General features: G+C 48.3%; 1 pseudogene; it reads right to left on the bottom strand.

Moving 5' to 3' along the window:
* Positions 1-573: 573 nt before the first annotated feature.
* On the bottom strand, positions 574-7430 carry Ssbp1-ps3 (single stranded DNA binding protein 1, pseudogene 3; annotated as a pseudogene).
* Positions 7431-15442: the final 8012 nt, after the last annotated feature.

Here is a 15442-nt window from a genome sequence, read left to right as displayed (position 1 = left end):
TGGGATTTGAACTCAGGACCTCTGGTAGAGCAGTCAGTGTTCTTAACCACTGAGCCATCTCTCCAGCCCTCCTCTGGTCTCCTTACGAGGCATTTAAGAGTAGGGTAAGCAGCCTGGTGGTGGTAGCACATAGCCACCACCAGCACAAGCACTAGGAGACAGAGGCAGGCAGATTTCTGGGTTTCAGGCCTGCCTGGTCTCGGAGTTTCAGGGTCACACAGTGAAATCCCATCTTGAGGAAGTCCGGTGTGATGAAGCATGCCTGTGATCCCAGCAGTTGGAAGGAAGCGAAGGGATCACAAGTTCAGGTCCAGCCTGGGCTACATGAGACCCAATCTCAAAAAATAAACTGAAGTTTAAAAACGAATGGCAATTAATAATAATAATAATAATAATAATAATAATAATAATAATAATAATAATAATGGTGATAAAATTACTCTAGTTGGCAGGGTAGGCTCCATGACCATACGCCTAAAAAATAAACAAAAACACGAAAACAAATAACCAAACGTCTCCCGGTTCCATCCCCAGCAACCTCGCCCGATCCCAAATCATGAACCATCCTGGAAGAATCCTCCTCGGTGAAAAGGCCAAGTCACCGACTCCAAAACAAAGCTTTGCTTCCCCTTCTGTTTCTCTTTGACACTCTCATGTAGCCCAGGCTGGTCCTCAATGCGGGTCCTCTTGTTGGTTTGTTTTTTTTTTTAATATAAACATTTTAATTTTTACCTTTAAACCACAGACTACACATGGTTTGCAAAAGATACTGTACCAACAATGACCAGAGGAGAATCGTCCGTCCTATGCCTTGTCCCTTGTCTGATCACTCAGAAATGTAATCTTCTCAGCTATGGTTGCTGTTACGTACCACACTGTTTTTATCCATGTACTTGCCACGGTCCACGTTGCCTTCCACATATATGCAACCCCCCCCTTTCCACACACCGATACTCCACATCTCTGAGGCCTGCAAAACACTGATGGTCTGTGCCCTGTTGTCTTTCGACCGACGTCACCGTCCCCTGATCGTCACATCTCATTTGTTGCTAGAGAACATATCGTGACTGGGTTTCTTCTTTCCACCCCTGTCATGAGAGGGTCCTGACCTACTCGCCCAAGTAACTGAACACAATTCAGAGATCGTCCGAGGACCGAACTGCTGGCTGTTTCAGACTCCTGTCTTACAAACTGACAGAAGACCTGTAACACAGGTCTTCGAAACACGGCTTCTGTTTTTCTTACAACCTAATCTTTAGGCTTTTCCTGACGTGCAAGACCAGATGGCCAGTGGCTCTCTTCTGATGCTGACCCTCTTGTTTCTGCCTTCCAAACACTGGGGTTACAGGTTTGCAGTCCCGAGCCTGCCGTGGTCACAGACTCTGTCAGAAACTGGCCATTCACTCTGAATCACCTGCTGTAAATGTCTTAGGGTCTTATTGCTGTGAACAGACACCATGACCAACATGAGTTTTATAAAGAACAACATTTAATTGGGGCTGGCTTACAGGTTCAGAGGTTCAGTCCATTATCATCAAGGCGAGAGCATGGCAGCATGGCAGCATGGCAGCATCCAGGCAGGCATGGTGCAGGAGGAGCTGAGAGTTCTACATCTCCACCCGAAGGAAGCCAGGAACCAACTGAGCATCCTCAGACAGCTAGGAGGAGGGTCTCCAAGCCCACCCCACAGTGACACACTTCCTCCAATAAGGCCACATCTTTTAACAGTGCCCCTCCCTGGGCCAAGCATATGCAAACCATCACAGTAAATTTCTCTACTATGTGAGTATCCCTGCTCCATCTACAATGTTCTCCATGGGTCTACTTCTTTTGAAGGATGCTTTTCTGCTCAGGGGCTCTCTCAGAGCCTCCTATTTCAGCTCACGGACTTGGCATTTGCTGAAGTCCGTGTCTGGTTCCCTCCTCCACCTTCTGTTTTCTTCCTGGCTTATGCCCAGCTCAAACTCCATGCTGGCTTTGCGTGTCAGACACCTCCAACACTTCCAACTAACGTTGATAGTTTTACACACCCGGCACTCATGGCTTTTGCATATTCGACTCAGTTCTAGGCCCTATCCGCCAGCTGGAAACTTACTGCTTTCCTCTCCTTTTTCTCCTTTGCCATCAGACTCAAGACAAAGATAAGTCCAGGTGCCAGTGTGACCGTTAACAAGTTCAGCCTCTGCCTCTCGTGCCAGCACTCAGGAAGCAAAAGCAGGGGGAATCTCTGAGTCTAAGGCAGCCCGGTCTACAGAGCGAGTCCCATGATGCCAGGGCTGCGCAGAGAACTCTCTCTCTGGGGGGGCGGGGAGGAAGGTTGCAAACAAAAGAAGTAATAACAAAGTTCAGTCTGCCTCACTTACGTCATATAAAGGGGGCTCTTGTGGGATTTGTTAGTGAGGTTTGTTCTCTCTGTAAACTTCTGACTCCAAGCGGCTGCTTTCTTCTGCAAGCTCCTCTCCAGTCTGGTTTATGTTTTGCTCATTCATCACCATCACCACCACCATCACCACCATGACCATCATCACCATCACCATCATCACCATCACCATCACCATCACCACCACCATCACCACCATCACCACCACCATCACCACCACCATCACCACCATCATCATCACCATCACCATCATCACCATCACCACCACCATCACCACCATCACCACCACCATCACCACCATCACCATCAGCACCACCATCAGCACCACCATCACCACCATCACCACCACCATCACCACCACCATCACCACCACCATCAGCACCAATGATTGGTATATATACCTCACAGGGTTTCTCTGTGTAATCTAGGGTGTCCTGGAAATTTGTAGAGTTGGTCTGGAACTAAGAGATCCTCCTGCCTCTGCTTCCCAGGTGCTGGGATTAAAGGCGTAGGCCACCACACTTGGCCGTTATTTTCAAGTCAAGGTCTTGCTCTATGGTACCTTAACCAAACTAAGTTACTCAGCATTTCTTTTTTTTTTTTTTCTCCCCCGGAGCTGGGGACCAAACCCAGGGCCTTGCGCTTGCTAGGCAAGCACTCTACCACTGAGCTAAATCCCCAACCCCGTTACTCAGCATTTCAAGTGCCAAGATTACTAGCATGCGGCGTTACCATGTCAGCTTTTGGGAGACATGGTCTCTCTATGTAGCCCTGGCTGTTCTGGAACTTACTCTAGGTAGGGCTGTCTTTGAAACCAACTTTTTTTTTTTTTTTTTTTTTTTTTTTTTTTTTTTGAGTGCAGAACATCGGATCTCGGCCCACATATATGCTAGGCAGCCCGTAGGCAAACGGTCTACCACAGAGCCACACCTCAGCCTCTATTTTTCTTTTCCCAGCTCCTCTGTTCTCTAGGATGTTAGCTGAGCTTCCAAACACTGACATTCAAATATCCTGGAATATAAAATTTCCCTTACTCTTTCCAAGATGTATGCCTTGGACAATGGAATTCTCATCCTGACCCCACCCCCAGGGCAGGCCCTGGCTGTGTCTTGAAGATCTGTCTTTGACTCTGACAGCAGCAGGGCTTTAACCTCTAGGAATGTGAGGCCTACATACTTGTGCGGCCCTGTGGCCCATTCATCACTGTGAGGGCTCCATTATCAAGGCTTCACCAGATTTAAAAAAAATAAAAATAAATCCTTTTTAAATCCCTAAAGGGATAGCAGTAAGGCTGTACTTAAGTTCCTTTGCTTTCGCTGGTCTGTTTGGAGTCCTTACAGTTCTCAAGGCTCCCTTAGAGATCGGCGTGGACTCCTCGGGAAAGCACAGGATTGTTTTCAATGGAAGCTTTTAAATTATTTTGAGACTCAACTGATCTGTTTTCTTCTCTCTTCCTCTTTGTCACTAAGTCTGTTTCTCTCTCTCTCTCTTCATTTCTTCAGTGGAAGAAAGACAAATTCAAAGAATGTAATGTAACCCCAACAGGTATGAAAGAGATACACAAACATGTGGAAAGTCCAGTGTGTGTGTGTGTGTGTGTGTGTGTGTGTGTGTGTGTGTGTGTGTGATGGTGGGAGGGGGAGCCCTGGGAGGAGTGCAGAGCCAGAGAGGGGAGGAGGCAGTCAGGAACTAAGACCTCCATCTTCCTCTTGGATGAGGCTGAGGCCCACTGCTTTCTAAGGTTTGTTATGATCACTATGCAGGGGAGGAGTGCAAGTTCCAAGCCAACAGTTTATTGTGACACAGGAGATGGGGTAGCAGCAGGGAGGCTACCACCCCAGCAACTCAGACACCCATACAGCAGCATCCCTTAGAGGGGCAGTCAGGGAGGGGAGAGCTGAGGGAGCAGACTGGGCAGGAACTGAGTTCTGGGAAGTGTGACTAGCCTGTCCTTCTAAACTCTGTTCTGGGCTGTGTGGTTCTGTTTTATCACAGCTGGATTCTCACCGAAGGCCAAGTAGGCACCCCACAGACACCTGCACACCCTGGTGATTACGGGACCATCCCACCAGCCAAGGCACAGAAGCAGCCTAGACGCCCACCCACAAACATGATAGAAGACGTGGGCTGTGTGTGTGTGTGTGTGTGTGTGCATGTGTTGTAGAACTTGGGTAGCAAAGCACATTTTACTCAGACATAAGGAAGGCTGAAGTGATGCCTTCTGCATTGAGCTGGGTGGAACTAGATATCACTGGGGCTACACGGGCCAGACTCAGAACGGAACAGGTTGCATTTTCTTCCTCATATACAGAATCTAGATTCCTTGTTTGTGAGACATGCTGAAAGTAAGAAGTGACCAATGGGAGTGGGGGCAGGGGAAGGTGATGAAGGTTGGAAAAGGAAGTGTGTGCTTTCTCATATGCAGTCTATATACAGACACTCGTGCGGGGTGGGAACCATTTGTGGAGAGGAAGGGAACCAGCGAGAGGGGGTGGGGCAGTGAGAGGATTGGGAGGGGTGGGAGAAAAACCGCATCATTCATTCCCACGTGGGAGAATGTCAGAGCAGAACTCCTCATTCTGTTATCGGCTCATTTATCTATTTATTTGGGTTTTTCCAAACAGGGTTTTCCAGGCTGTCCTGGAACTCACAGATATTCACCTGCCTCTGCCTCTGAGTGCTGACATTAAAGGTGTCACCACTGCCCCGCTGATTAACAATTTTAAGATAGAGACGAGACGTGAGAAGGCTATCCAATCAAGTGAGGCCCTTTTGATGCCCTCATCCATGGGGAGCCCGGCCGGCTGGTCTTCAGTCACCAGCTCATGGCCACCACTCTAAAATCCCAGCTACGCTCACGCTTCCTTGTGAGTCAACTGGAACTGACTGCTATTGCTTTCCAGTCTGTGTGACACTAACTATAGGAAGTGACCTCGGAGACGCAGCACTAGGGGGCTTTTAATACCATCACCAGGTAGGGCTGCTGTATGGTAACAAACGGAGTAAGCCAGCAGCTGGCTGTAACTGGGGTGGGGTGGTGCAGTGGCTGGTTCTGCGTGTCAACATGACACAAGCTGGAGTTATCATAGAGAGAGAGAAAGGAAATGCCTCCACAAGACACAGCTGTAAGGCTTTTTCTCAATTAGTGATCAAGGGTGGGAGGGCCCAGCCCATTATGGGTGGGGCCATCCGTGGGCTGGTGATTCTGGGTTCTATAAGAAAGCAAGCTGAGCAAGCCAGGGGGAGCAAGCCAGTAAGTAACATCCCTCCATGGCCTCTGCCTCAGCTCCTGCTTCCTGACCTGTGTGAGTTCCAGTCCTGACTTCCTTTGGTGATAAACAGCAATGTGGAAGTGTAAGCTGAATAAACCCTTTCCTCCCCAGCTTGCTTCTTGGTTGTGATGTTTATGTAGGAATAGAAACCCTGACTGAGGCAGGTGGGGTCATCAGCAGAGAGCTGGGAAGACAGTGAGGGAACGAGCAGCTAGGACTTTGAGGGTGTCTCTACGAGACATCGAGGTGGCAGTGAGCCGTGAGCAGTGGCAAGGCCTCTACTTCTGGGAGTCGGCACCAATGTCATCAGACTGTAGATGAAATACGGGTGGGAAATTCCCATCTGCCGTCTCTCTAAAGATGGCCCTCAATGCTTGTTGGGGTGGTGTCCAGGAAACAACCAGGCCTTGCAGGTCACCCCACAGCCCTTGCCACAACAATGAAGCACCCTCATCCTCACAGATGGCCGCCGACACCCTCTTCTCTCACTTAGGGGCTATCTCCCATGCCTGTGAAACTGCCCATCCAATTGTATCCACACTGCTGACAAACTGTGTGTCCCAAAACTTATTTACTCTTGGTTTGGGGCCAGAATCTCCAGTATCCCACACTGGCCTTGAACTCACTACCTAGTCAAGGATAACCCAGAGTCTGATTCTTCTGGGTTCTTTGGAAAATCGGTTAGATGTCGTTTTTGCCGGGGCAAACACTCGAAGGAACGTTTTGTTAAAACGTGGACACAGTTGAAAAGCCAAGGTAGACTCGTGAAGGAACATTTTCCTGAAGCAGACACAGGAGAGGGGAGGTTCTGCTGAAGCAACCACATGAAAGGACACGTGGTGAAGGATTCTTTGCCAGTGACGCCCATGTATTGGTCTGCCTTATATCGGGTAGTTGAGCTGTATTTGTCAGGACTCTCGGAGTCAGAGAAACGCACCAAGAAAACCTTTTGCTGCTGCGCTGCAGTTTCTTGTTGCTTTTGTGAACTCGGGCTGATTGGCAGAGTGATGTCAGCTGAGACAGACTCGAGTGCCGAGGCGAGACCCGTGGAGGACACGTGATGTTTGGATGGTATAATTAGGACTCGTGGACTTGCTTATAGAGCTAGCTGTGCAAAGCTTGTGCCTCTCAAGTTTTCACTGATCTTTGCTTTGCAGAGAGAGGAACAGCCAAGAACCTTTCCTGGCATTCCTCTTTGTCTCTCTGGCTGACTTGAACCGAGGCTGAGGCCTGGCTGTGTTTGCTAGGTCCAGCCTCTGCTGCTGACTCGTGTTATCTCTATCCTATGGAACTAGGCTGCTGGTGTATCCCTGGAGTGTTTGCAAGTGGATCAAGCTGTGTTAACCTGTGAACTGAACTGTCGACCTTTAGACAACACAGACCAGGAGGTGTTCTAAAGAACCATTTCCGGGCTGGAGAGATGGCTCAGTGGTTAAGAGCACTGTCTGCTCTTCCAGAGGTCCTGAGTTCAAATCCCAGCAACCATATGGTGGTTCACAACCATCTATAATGAGATCCGATGCCCTATTCTGGTGTGTCTGAAGACAGCTACAGTGTACTTATATATAATAAATAAATAAATAAAAATAATAAAAAAAAAAGAACCATTTCCAAACAGGTCTACTTCCCCCAATATCTTTTTTTTTTCTACTACTTTTGGTGAGTGGTGGGCTAAAACGGAGGGGTTAAAGCGTTTGAGAAACATCACTAAAAGTAGGTTTTAAAAGAAATTAAAATCATACCTTACCCCCTGAGGGCTGCTGCTGCAGTAGTGCCATCGCAGCTGGTCTTAGGGGCTGGGAATCAGATCCCGGGGCTTCAAGCACACTAGGCAAGCACTCTGTCTTCTCAGCTATAGCCCCGGCCCCTCACCAACCCTTTAGATAATACATTCTACACTTATTTATCGTGTATAAGTGCATGGCTTGGCACACCATGAGCTCGGAGAACAACTTGCTGGAGAGTTCTCCACTCTACAATGTGGATTCTGGGGATTAAGAAAGGTCATAGGCCTGGTGACAAGCGTCCTCACATGATGAGCCATCCCGCCAGTCCTCCTGTACCTTTTCATATGAACCACTGGGGAATCTTCTGGTTTGTCTTCGGTAACAATGTTTTCAGCATATTATGGGGCTTGTGAGCAACGGTGCAGCAATGAAGTGGCCTCGCTACACATTTTATTGATTTGGATCCTGAATTAACAATCAAACATGGTCTATGACAACAGGGGGTTGGCACTGAGGATAACATCAATCCCTGGAAGAGCTTGGTAGAAAGCAAACAGGAGTGCAGTGTGCTTAAGCGGCCTGAGGAAAGCCACATCACCAACTCGGCCTCTGTCCAGTCCACCGTTCGGGGAGCAGGGCCTATGCATATGTTAGCACTATGTCTTCCTCAACTGTATCCCACCTTTTTTTGAGACTTTCTTTTTTAAAAAATATTTATTTATTATATTTATATGAGCACACTGTCGCTGTCTTCAGACACACCAGAAGAGGGCATCAGACCTCATTACAGATGGTTGTGAGCCACCATGTGGTTGCTGGGAATTGAACTCAGGACCTCTAGAAGAGCACTCGGTGCTCTTAACCGCTGAGCCATCTCTCCAGCCCAAGACTGAGTCTTTCACTGAACATTTAAGTCCTTTCACTGTCCGAGCTGGACTGACTGGCTTGAAAGCTCCCAGGGTCCAACTTGGCTGCCCATGCCCTAGAGTTGGGTTTCTAAGGCCGGTGCCATCGTACTCCCTTTTACATGGGTGTGGTTTAAAGTCGGGTCCTTCCACTCACGAGTTGCTCTCTGAGCCAGATCCCCAGCTTTTCTCTGCCATGTTGAGACAGGATCTCTTGTAGCCCTGGCTAGCCTTGCGGCAAAGGACAACACTGAACTCATCCTCCTGCCTTGGCTTCTCACATACTGGAACCATGGGCCGTGTCATTCCTCTAGGTTCTGACGTCATTTCCCACATTTTACAGTTTGGTGCTCTTTGAACATTTTGAAAGATTTTATTTATTTATTTATTTGTTATTATTTTGAGAAGAGAATCTCACTACGTAGACTTGGCTGGCCTGGAAGTTGTTATATAGACCAAGGTAGGTAAGACCGAGTATATGTTTATAATCCTAGTACTTGGGAGGTAAAGGCAGGAAGGTCAGGAGTTCAAGGTTACCTTCAGCTCCACAGTGAGTTTCATTCCAGTCAGTTTACAGGAGTTCCTGTTTTAAAAACCTAACAAAATGAAATAAGGAGATCAGTAGATGGCCCAGCAGGTAACAGCATTTCCTGCCAAGCCTGATGGCCGGAATTGGATCCTGGGAAGTCAGACAGTAAGAGAGAACCAGGTAGACGTTTTCTGATGCTATACAAGCACATGTGCTCCTTACTGCACATGTGCAGCAGTAAGTCATACACGTGCACCAAAATCAACCCACAACAAGAGAAAAGGCTGGGTGCAATTGCCAGCACCTTTAATCCCAGCCCTCGGGGGCAGAGGCCAGTGCATCTCTGTGAGTTCCAGACCAGGCTGCTCTGTATAGCAAGTTCCAGGACAGTTAGAGCCACATATCGAGACCCTGTCTCAAAAAAGCAAAACAAAACCAGCCTTAAAAATGTACATTACAGGGACTGGAGAGATGGCTCAGAGGTTAAGAGCACTGACTGCTCTTCCAGAGGTTCTGAGTTCAAATCCCAGCAACCACATGGTGGCTCACAACCATCTGTAATGGGCACTCAATGCCCTCTTCTGGTGTGTCTGAAGGCAGTGACAGTGTACCCACATACATAAAATAAATAAATCTTTAAAAAAAAATGTACATTACGGGCTGGAGAGATGGCTTGGCGGTTAAGAGCACTGACTGCTCTTCCAGGGGTCCTGAGTTCAATTCCCAGCATCCACGTGGTGGCTCACAACCCTCTGTAATGAGATCTGATGCCCTCTTCTGGTGTGTCTGAAGACAGCTACAGTGAACTTATATATAATAAATAAATCTTAAATGTATATCACATGTAATCAACCGTAAAACACATTTACATATTCAGTGATAACGGAACAGACTCTGGGGCAGCGGTTGTCAACCTTTCTAAGGCTGTGGCCCTTTAAGACAGCTCCTCGTGTTGCGGGGACCCCCCCCAGAACATAAAATTATTCTTCCTTGCTACTTTATAAGTTTACTTTTGTTAGTTATGAACCAAGAGCTGATATGCAAGCTGTCTGGTGTGTGGCTGGGAAAAGGGGCTGTGACTCACAGACTGAGACTGCTCTGTGGAGACAAAATGTTTCGGGGCCACAGATGCCGGGGTGCCCACGTGCCTTAATAAAGAGCCTGTGATAAAATGGGAGGGAAATCTTACTCAACCACAGCTCTCCTGCAAGCCAATCTGTGGCTGTCCTCAAGACACACTGCCACCTGCTTCGGCCTCCACCATCACCCCAGTATTTTGAGGAAACCTGAAGGTCAGTCCGGCATTCTTCCTATGAGGATTCACAAGCAGCAGACAGAGTTATCAGCAGAGAAGTATGCTTGTTGTCTCTCTGCTCAAAATGCCTCTTTTGGGCGTGGAGGCACACCCCTGTCATCCTAGTACCCCTGAGGTCAGGGAAGGAGCATCACTGCAAGCATGAAGGCTAACCTAGGCTACGCAGTGAGACCCTGACTCAAAACCACTCGGCGAATGTCACGGGGCTGGGAACATACCTTGGCTAGGAGAATGTTCACTTAGCTTGAAGCCCCAAGTTCTGCTCTCAGTGCTGAGTAACCCAGGCCTGGTGCCCCACACTGATAATCTACCACTTAGGAGGTGGAGGTAGGAGGATTAAGAAATTTTAAAGTCATTCTTGAGTATATAGTAAATCTGAGGCTAGCCTGGGCTACACGATATTATCTCAAAGAATTACACACACACACACACACACACACACACACACGGCCCAGCAAAAATGGCTCGGTAGGCACAAAGACACTTGTCGCCAAGTCTGAAAACGTGAGTTGGATCCTTGGAACTCACGTAATGGAACAAGAGAAACAACTTCCACAAGATGTTTTTTTTGACCTACACACACACACACTCACACCACACACATACACCACGCACACACACATACACCACACACACACCACACACATACGCACACACACACATCTTTCTACATATCCCTGACTATCCTGGAACTCACTAAGTAGAGCAGGCTGGCCTCAAACTCACAGAGGTCTGCCTAGCCCTGCCACCTGAGTGTTGGGATGAAAGGTGTGCGCCATCTCGCCCAGCAGAACATTTTCTTAAAGAAAAATTTTAACCAACGGTGAGTGCAAATTTTTTATTATTATTATTTCTTGGCAACTTAAAAACCCCAAACTGTTAAGGTTTGGTCACTGGTGCACTTTCCTGGACGTAAAGTCTCACGGAAGGGTTTATTTTCACTAGAGACAGGCTCGCAGGAAGGAAGCTCACCGTGTGCCCGGCAGATCCCCTTTCATGGACAGCAGGTGCTGCTTCCAGCCACACCCATGTGTGTGTCCCAAAACCAGAGTTAGAAAATGGCTGATTTCCAGCCCTTTCCCCAGAACTCGGAGACCGTCTTCCTGTTTATCTTGGTGACATGCCTATGCTATACTGGCCCTCTGCATCACGCTCACACAGAATGGTCACACGGAGAAGCCAGAGGTCCTTAGTCACGATCAGGCATTCCGTTCCTCGAGTAGAACGACACTATGCTACGAGTGTTTAATGATTTTCAGGATTCAGGACACATTTAATATTTTAAGTAACGGGACTTGGGCCTGGAGAGATGGCTCAGTGGTGAAGAGCACTGCCTGCTCTTCCAGAGGACCTGGGGTCAATTCCTAGCACCCACAGGGCAGCTAACAGCTATCTGTAACTCCCATTCCAGGGGATCTGACACCCCCACACAGACATACATGTAGTCAAGTCACCAATGTACATAAACTAAAAATAAAATAAATTTAAAAAGAAAAGGAAGAAGAAGACTGAACCCAGCCAGGTGGTGGTGGCAGCAACTGATTCCTGGACTTGGAAGGAAGGGGGGGTGTGTGTCTCTGTGAGTTCAAGGCCAGCCTGGTCTAGAGTGAGTTCCAGGACAGCCAGGACTACACAGGGAAATGCTGTCTTGTAAAACAAACAAAACAAAACCCAAAACAAAAGTCCTTTTACTTCATGGGCTTCCTGAAGAGCCTAGTCATTTCCGTGTGTGTGTGTGTGTGTGTGTGTGTGTGTGTGCGTGCATATGTATGTGTGTGTATGTATGTGTGTATTTATGTATGTATGTGTGTGTGTGTGTGTGTGTGTGTGTGTGTGTGTAGGTGGGAGGCTGAGGAATTCAGAGTGTGGCAGGAGGATCCTGAATGAGGCCAGCCTGGGCTACAAAGATACTGCACATGTCACGCCTTCTCTGTCATCAAGCTGCACTGCTCAATGTTTTTCTCTCATTACTTCGAGACTTTGGGCCTCACTCACTTGTCTAGGCTGACCCCGAACTTGCTCTGTAGCCCAGGCACACTCGATAGGCAAGAATTCAACTTTCAATTCTCCTGCCTCAGTGCTCCATCAGCTGAGCTGACAGGAACACGCCACCATCACTGCCCCTTGATGATGCCCACTCTCTGCCTTGTGTCTGCCTCGGACTCTTCCGTCTGCGCTCATTGCTTCCTAACCTAGGGGAGCCCCTGCCAAGAACGAAGAGTGGCCACTCGGGTAGCCAATCAGCTGTGGATCAGGCTGTCATGTAGGAGCCGAGAAAGTGGCACTTCCTTTAACTCTTCAGTCTGTTGCTCTTGACTGGGCCCAGGCAGGCACTGCCTGACAGGCAACTCCCATGTCATTCCTCTCACCTTCTGTACAATGGGCCCCTCTACCACTTCCTACTTCCTAGCCTGACCTTTGAGACAGTTTTATGCTGACAGCTACAACTACCGTGGTGATGGCAGCCCAGACTCTTAACCAAGCAACTTAGCCCGTGGTGTGTTTACCAAGACCTCCTGGAATGAGAATTAGTGCCCAAGTCAGTCATCAACCTACAGTAACCACAAAGTCATCAACCTACAGTAACCACAAAGTCATCAACCTACAGTAACCACAAAGTCCAAATTTTGGAAACACTTGAAGCAAATATTTTGCATTTGACCATATATCATATATAATATATATGTAATACACACACACACACACACACACACACACACACACACACACGTATTTTATGTGCCCTGGAACTGGAGTTACAGTTGTGAGCAGTCACATGGGTGCTGGGACTTGAACACAGGTCCTTTGGAAGAATAACCAGTGCTCTTAACGACTGAGCCATCTTTCCTGCCCCCAACATTTGACTTTCTAGTAACTGTATATGTCTGTGATTCTATATGCTTAATTGCAACAAGTTAACAGGAGTTTCTGGACTATTTGCCTTTTGAGATCTACGCTGGTCTGGAACTTGAAACTCAGAACTTACTCAGCTTCCTAAGTGTGAGACTTATGTCATGTATGTAAACCATGACTGATTCTGTTAGCTAAAATCTCAAGGCTGATTATCAATTAAAAAAAAATAAAAAACAGGGGTTGGGGATTTAGCTCAGTGGTAGAGCACTTGCCTAGCAAGCGCAAGGCCCTGGGTTTGGTCCCCAGCTCCGGAAAAAAAAAATAAAAACAAACAAACAAACAAAAAACATGTAAGAGGTAAACTGAATGTTAACCTTGGGAGAAACTGTTGAGATCAGCGGCTTAGTGGAAAAAGGTACTTGTAGCGGTGACTGACACCTTAAGCTTGAGCCTAGAAGCCCATGTGACCAAAGGGCAGAGCTTACTCCAGAAAGTTGTCCTCTGACCTCCAGATGCACTGTGGGGTGTACATGCCCACATGTGTACACATACACCCTAGACTAATAACCTGTAATAAAAAATAAAGTTCCTGGACTACAGGGGCAATTTTAATACCTACAAGTAAGTAAATATAGAATTGTAACAAGTACCCTGTTTGCTGTTTCCTACCAAGAGCAGTTCCTACGCTTATGAACTTTTTTTAAAAAGTGTACCTTACCTATGCTAGCAAAAAGAGGCTAAGAACTATTTGATTCTACTTGTATGTACTTGTACTTTTGTTGGGGAGGAGGTTCTCGGGGATCAGAGTTAGGACCCCAGGCATCTAGCAAAGACCTACAGGAGCCACAGGCCCAGCCCGCTTCCTATGTTTAATTTATGCGTTTCAGAAAATATTTTCTCTGGTCCTGGGAATTGAACCCAGGCCTTTACATACATCAAGCAAGCACTATACCCCTGAAATACACCCCCAGATCAAAACGGCTTTTTATTTTTGCCTTGGGAAGGATCTCCTGTAGCCAGGGTAGCCTCTGTGTAAATAGGGATAACGCCATCTCTCCCAAGAGCTGGCATTACGGATTTGTAACACCACGTTCCAGCTTCGAAGTTATCCCTAAAGTTTATGTTTGTAGGTCACGGGCCATCATGCTTACATTTCTGAGTTGCTTTGCTTGCAATTTCGTCCAAGCAGCAGAGGTTGCAATTCCTGTGTTCCCCTGCACCCAAACAGGGCCATTTTCAACTCTAGGCTGTTTGTCCCAATGGCTACACTCAAGTATTCCTCCCCACCCCCACCCTCAACCACGTGTACATTATTACAATGTTTGCGTCTGGGGAGGTCTTTCCATTTTGGTTGTGCTTTGGAGGCAGTATGACCTAGTCGAGCTCTGTAGCCCTGGCTGCCCTGGAACCAACCGCGTAGAGCAGGTTGGTCCTGAACCAGTACAGCTCTTGCTTCCCCCTCTGCAGCTCCAATTAGAGCAGGCATTTATTTCCCTTGCCCTAGCCCCACTCGTTACTCTCACGAGTCACAGCTGGAAACGAAAGTCTCTGGTTTGTTTCCGCGGCTTGTGTATGTGTGTCTGAGAAAGGGTCTCTGTCCTGGAACTCACTTTGTAGACTAGGCTGGGCCCAATCTCACAACGACCCTCCTGCCCCTGAGTGCCAGCATTAATAGCTGGTCGCCAGCGTGCCAGGCTCTGTGAGATTTTAAGGTTTCATAAGAATAAAACAAAACGAAACGAAACAAAAAAATCCACCAACTAGTGTGTTCATCTCAATCCCCAACACTGAAAACAAACAAAATGAAGGTAAGTGATCTGGCAATGAGGGCTAACGCTAATCACCTTACCATTTTGGCAGAAGAGGTAGGAGAGTCTATGTCCGAGGACTACCGGGCTGCGTCTCAAGACAACAAAGAAAGCCCGTAATAATCCTCGTAATTCTGCAGGTACTATTGTAGATTCTAATGCGAGATTTTAACTCCGTGTGCAGAGTCGTTCACGGACTACGCTCTTGAGAGCTTCAGGCCTGAGTGCCGATCTGGAACCGAGCCCTGATTACCTTACTTAACCCAGGAGGTCTCGAACCGGAACCGGGAGAAATCTCAGAGTTTAAGGACCGCAGAAAAGCAAAAACAAACAAAGCAAAAAGCAAAGCCAGAACCGGACCGGCGACTGCAAGAGCGGGCCCCGGAGCAGGCTGCCCGGGGGGGGGGGGGGGCTTTGTTGTGCCCTCCACGGCCTCCGGGGAGCAGCAGACCCGGAGCGCGCGACGGCCGTCCCGGAGCTCGGAGCGGCCCAGAGGCCGCCTGAGCTTCCGTTTCCTCCTCCGCGAGACCGAGGTGGCCGAGGCAGCCCCGGAGCGCGGCCCGTGGGCCCCGACAGGCAGGTGGAGGCGCGCGCGCGCGCGCGCGCGCGCGCAGGCCGGCGACGCGCGCCCCGGGCGGAGCCGCGAGGCGGAG

The sequence above is a fragment of the Rattus norvegicus genome, chromosome 19 (genome assembly GCF_036323735.1).
Source record: "Rattus norvegicus strain BN/NHsdMcwi chromosome 19, GRCr8, whole genome shotgun sequence".
NCBI classification, from domain to species: domain Eukaryota; kingdom Metazoa; phylum Chordata; class Mammalia; order Rodentia; family Muridae; genus Rattus; species Rattus norvegicus.
Note: the sequence above shows the minus strand (reverse complement) of the source record. Positions and strands in the feature narration are given on the sequence as shown.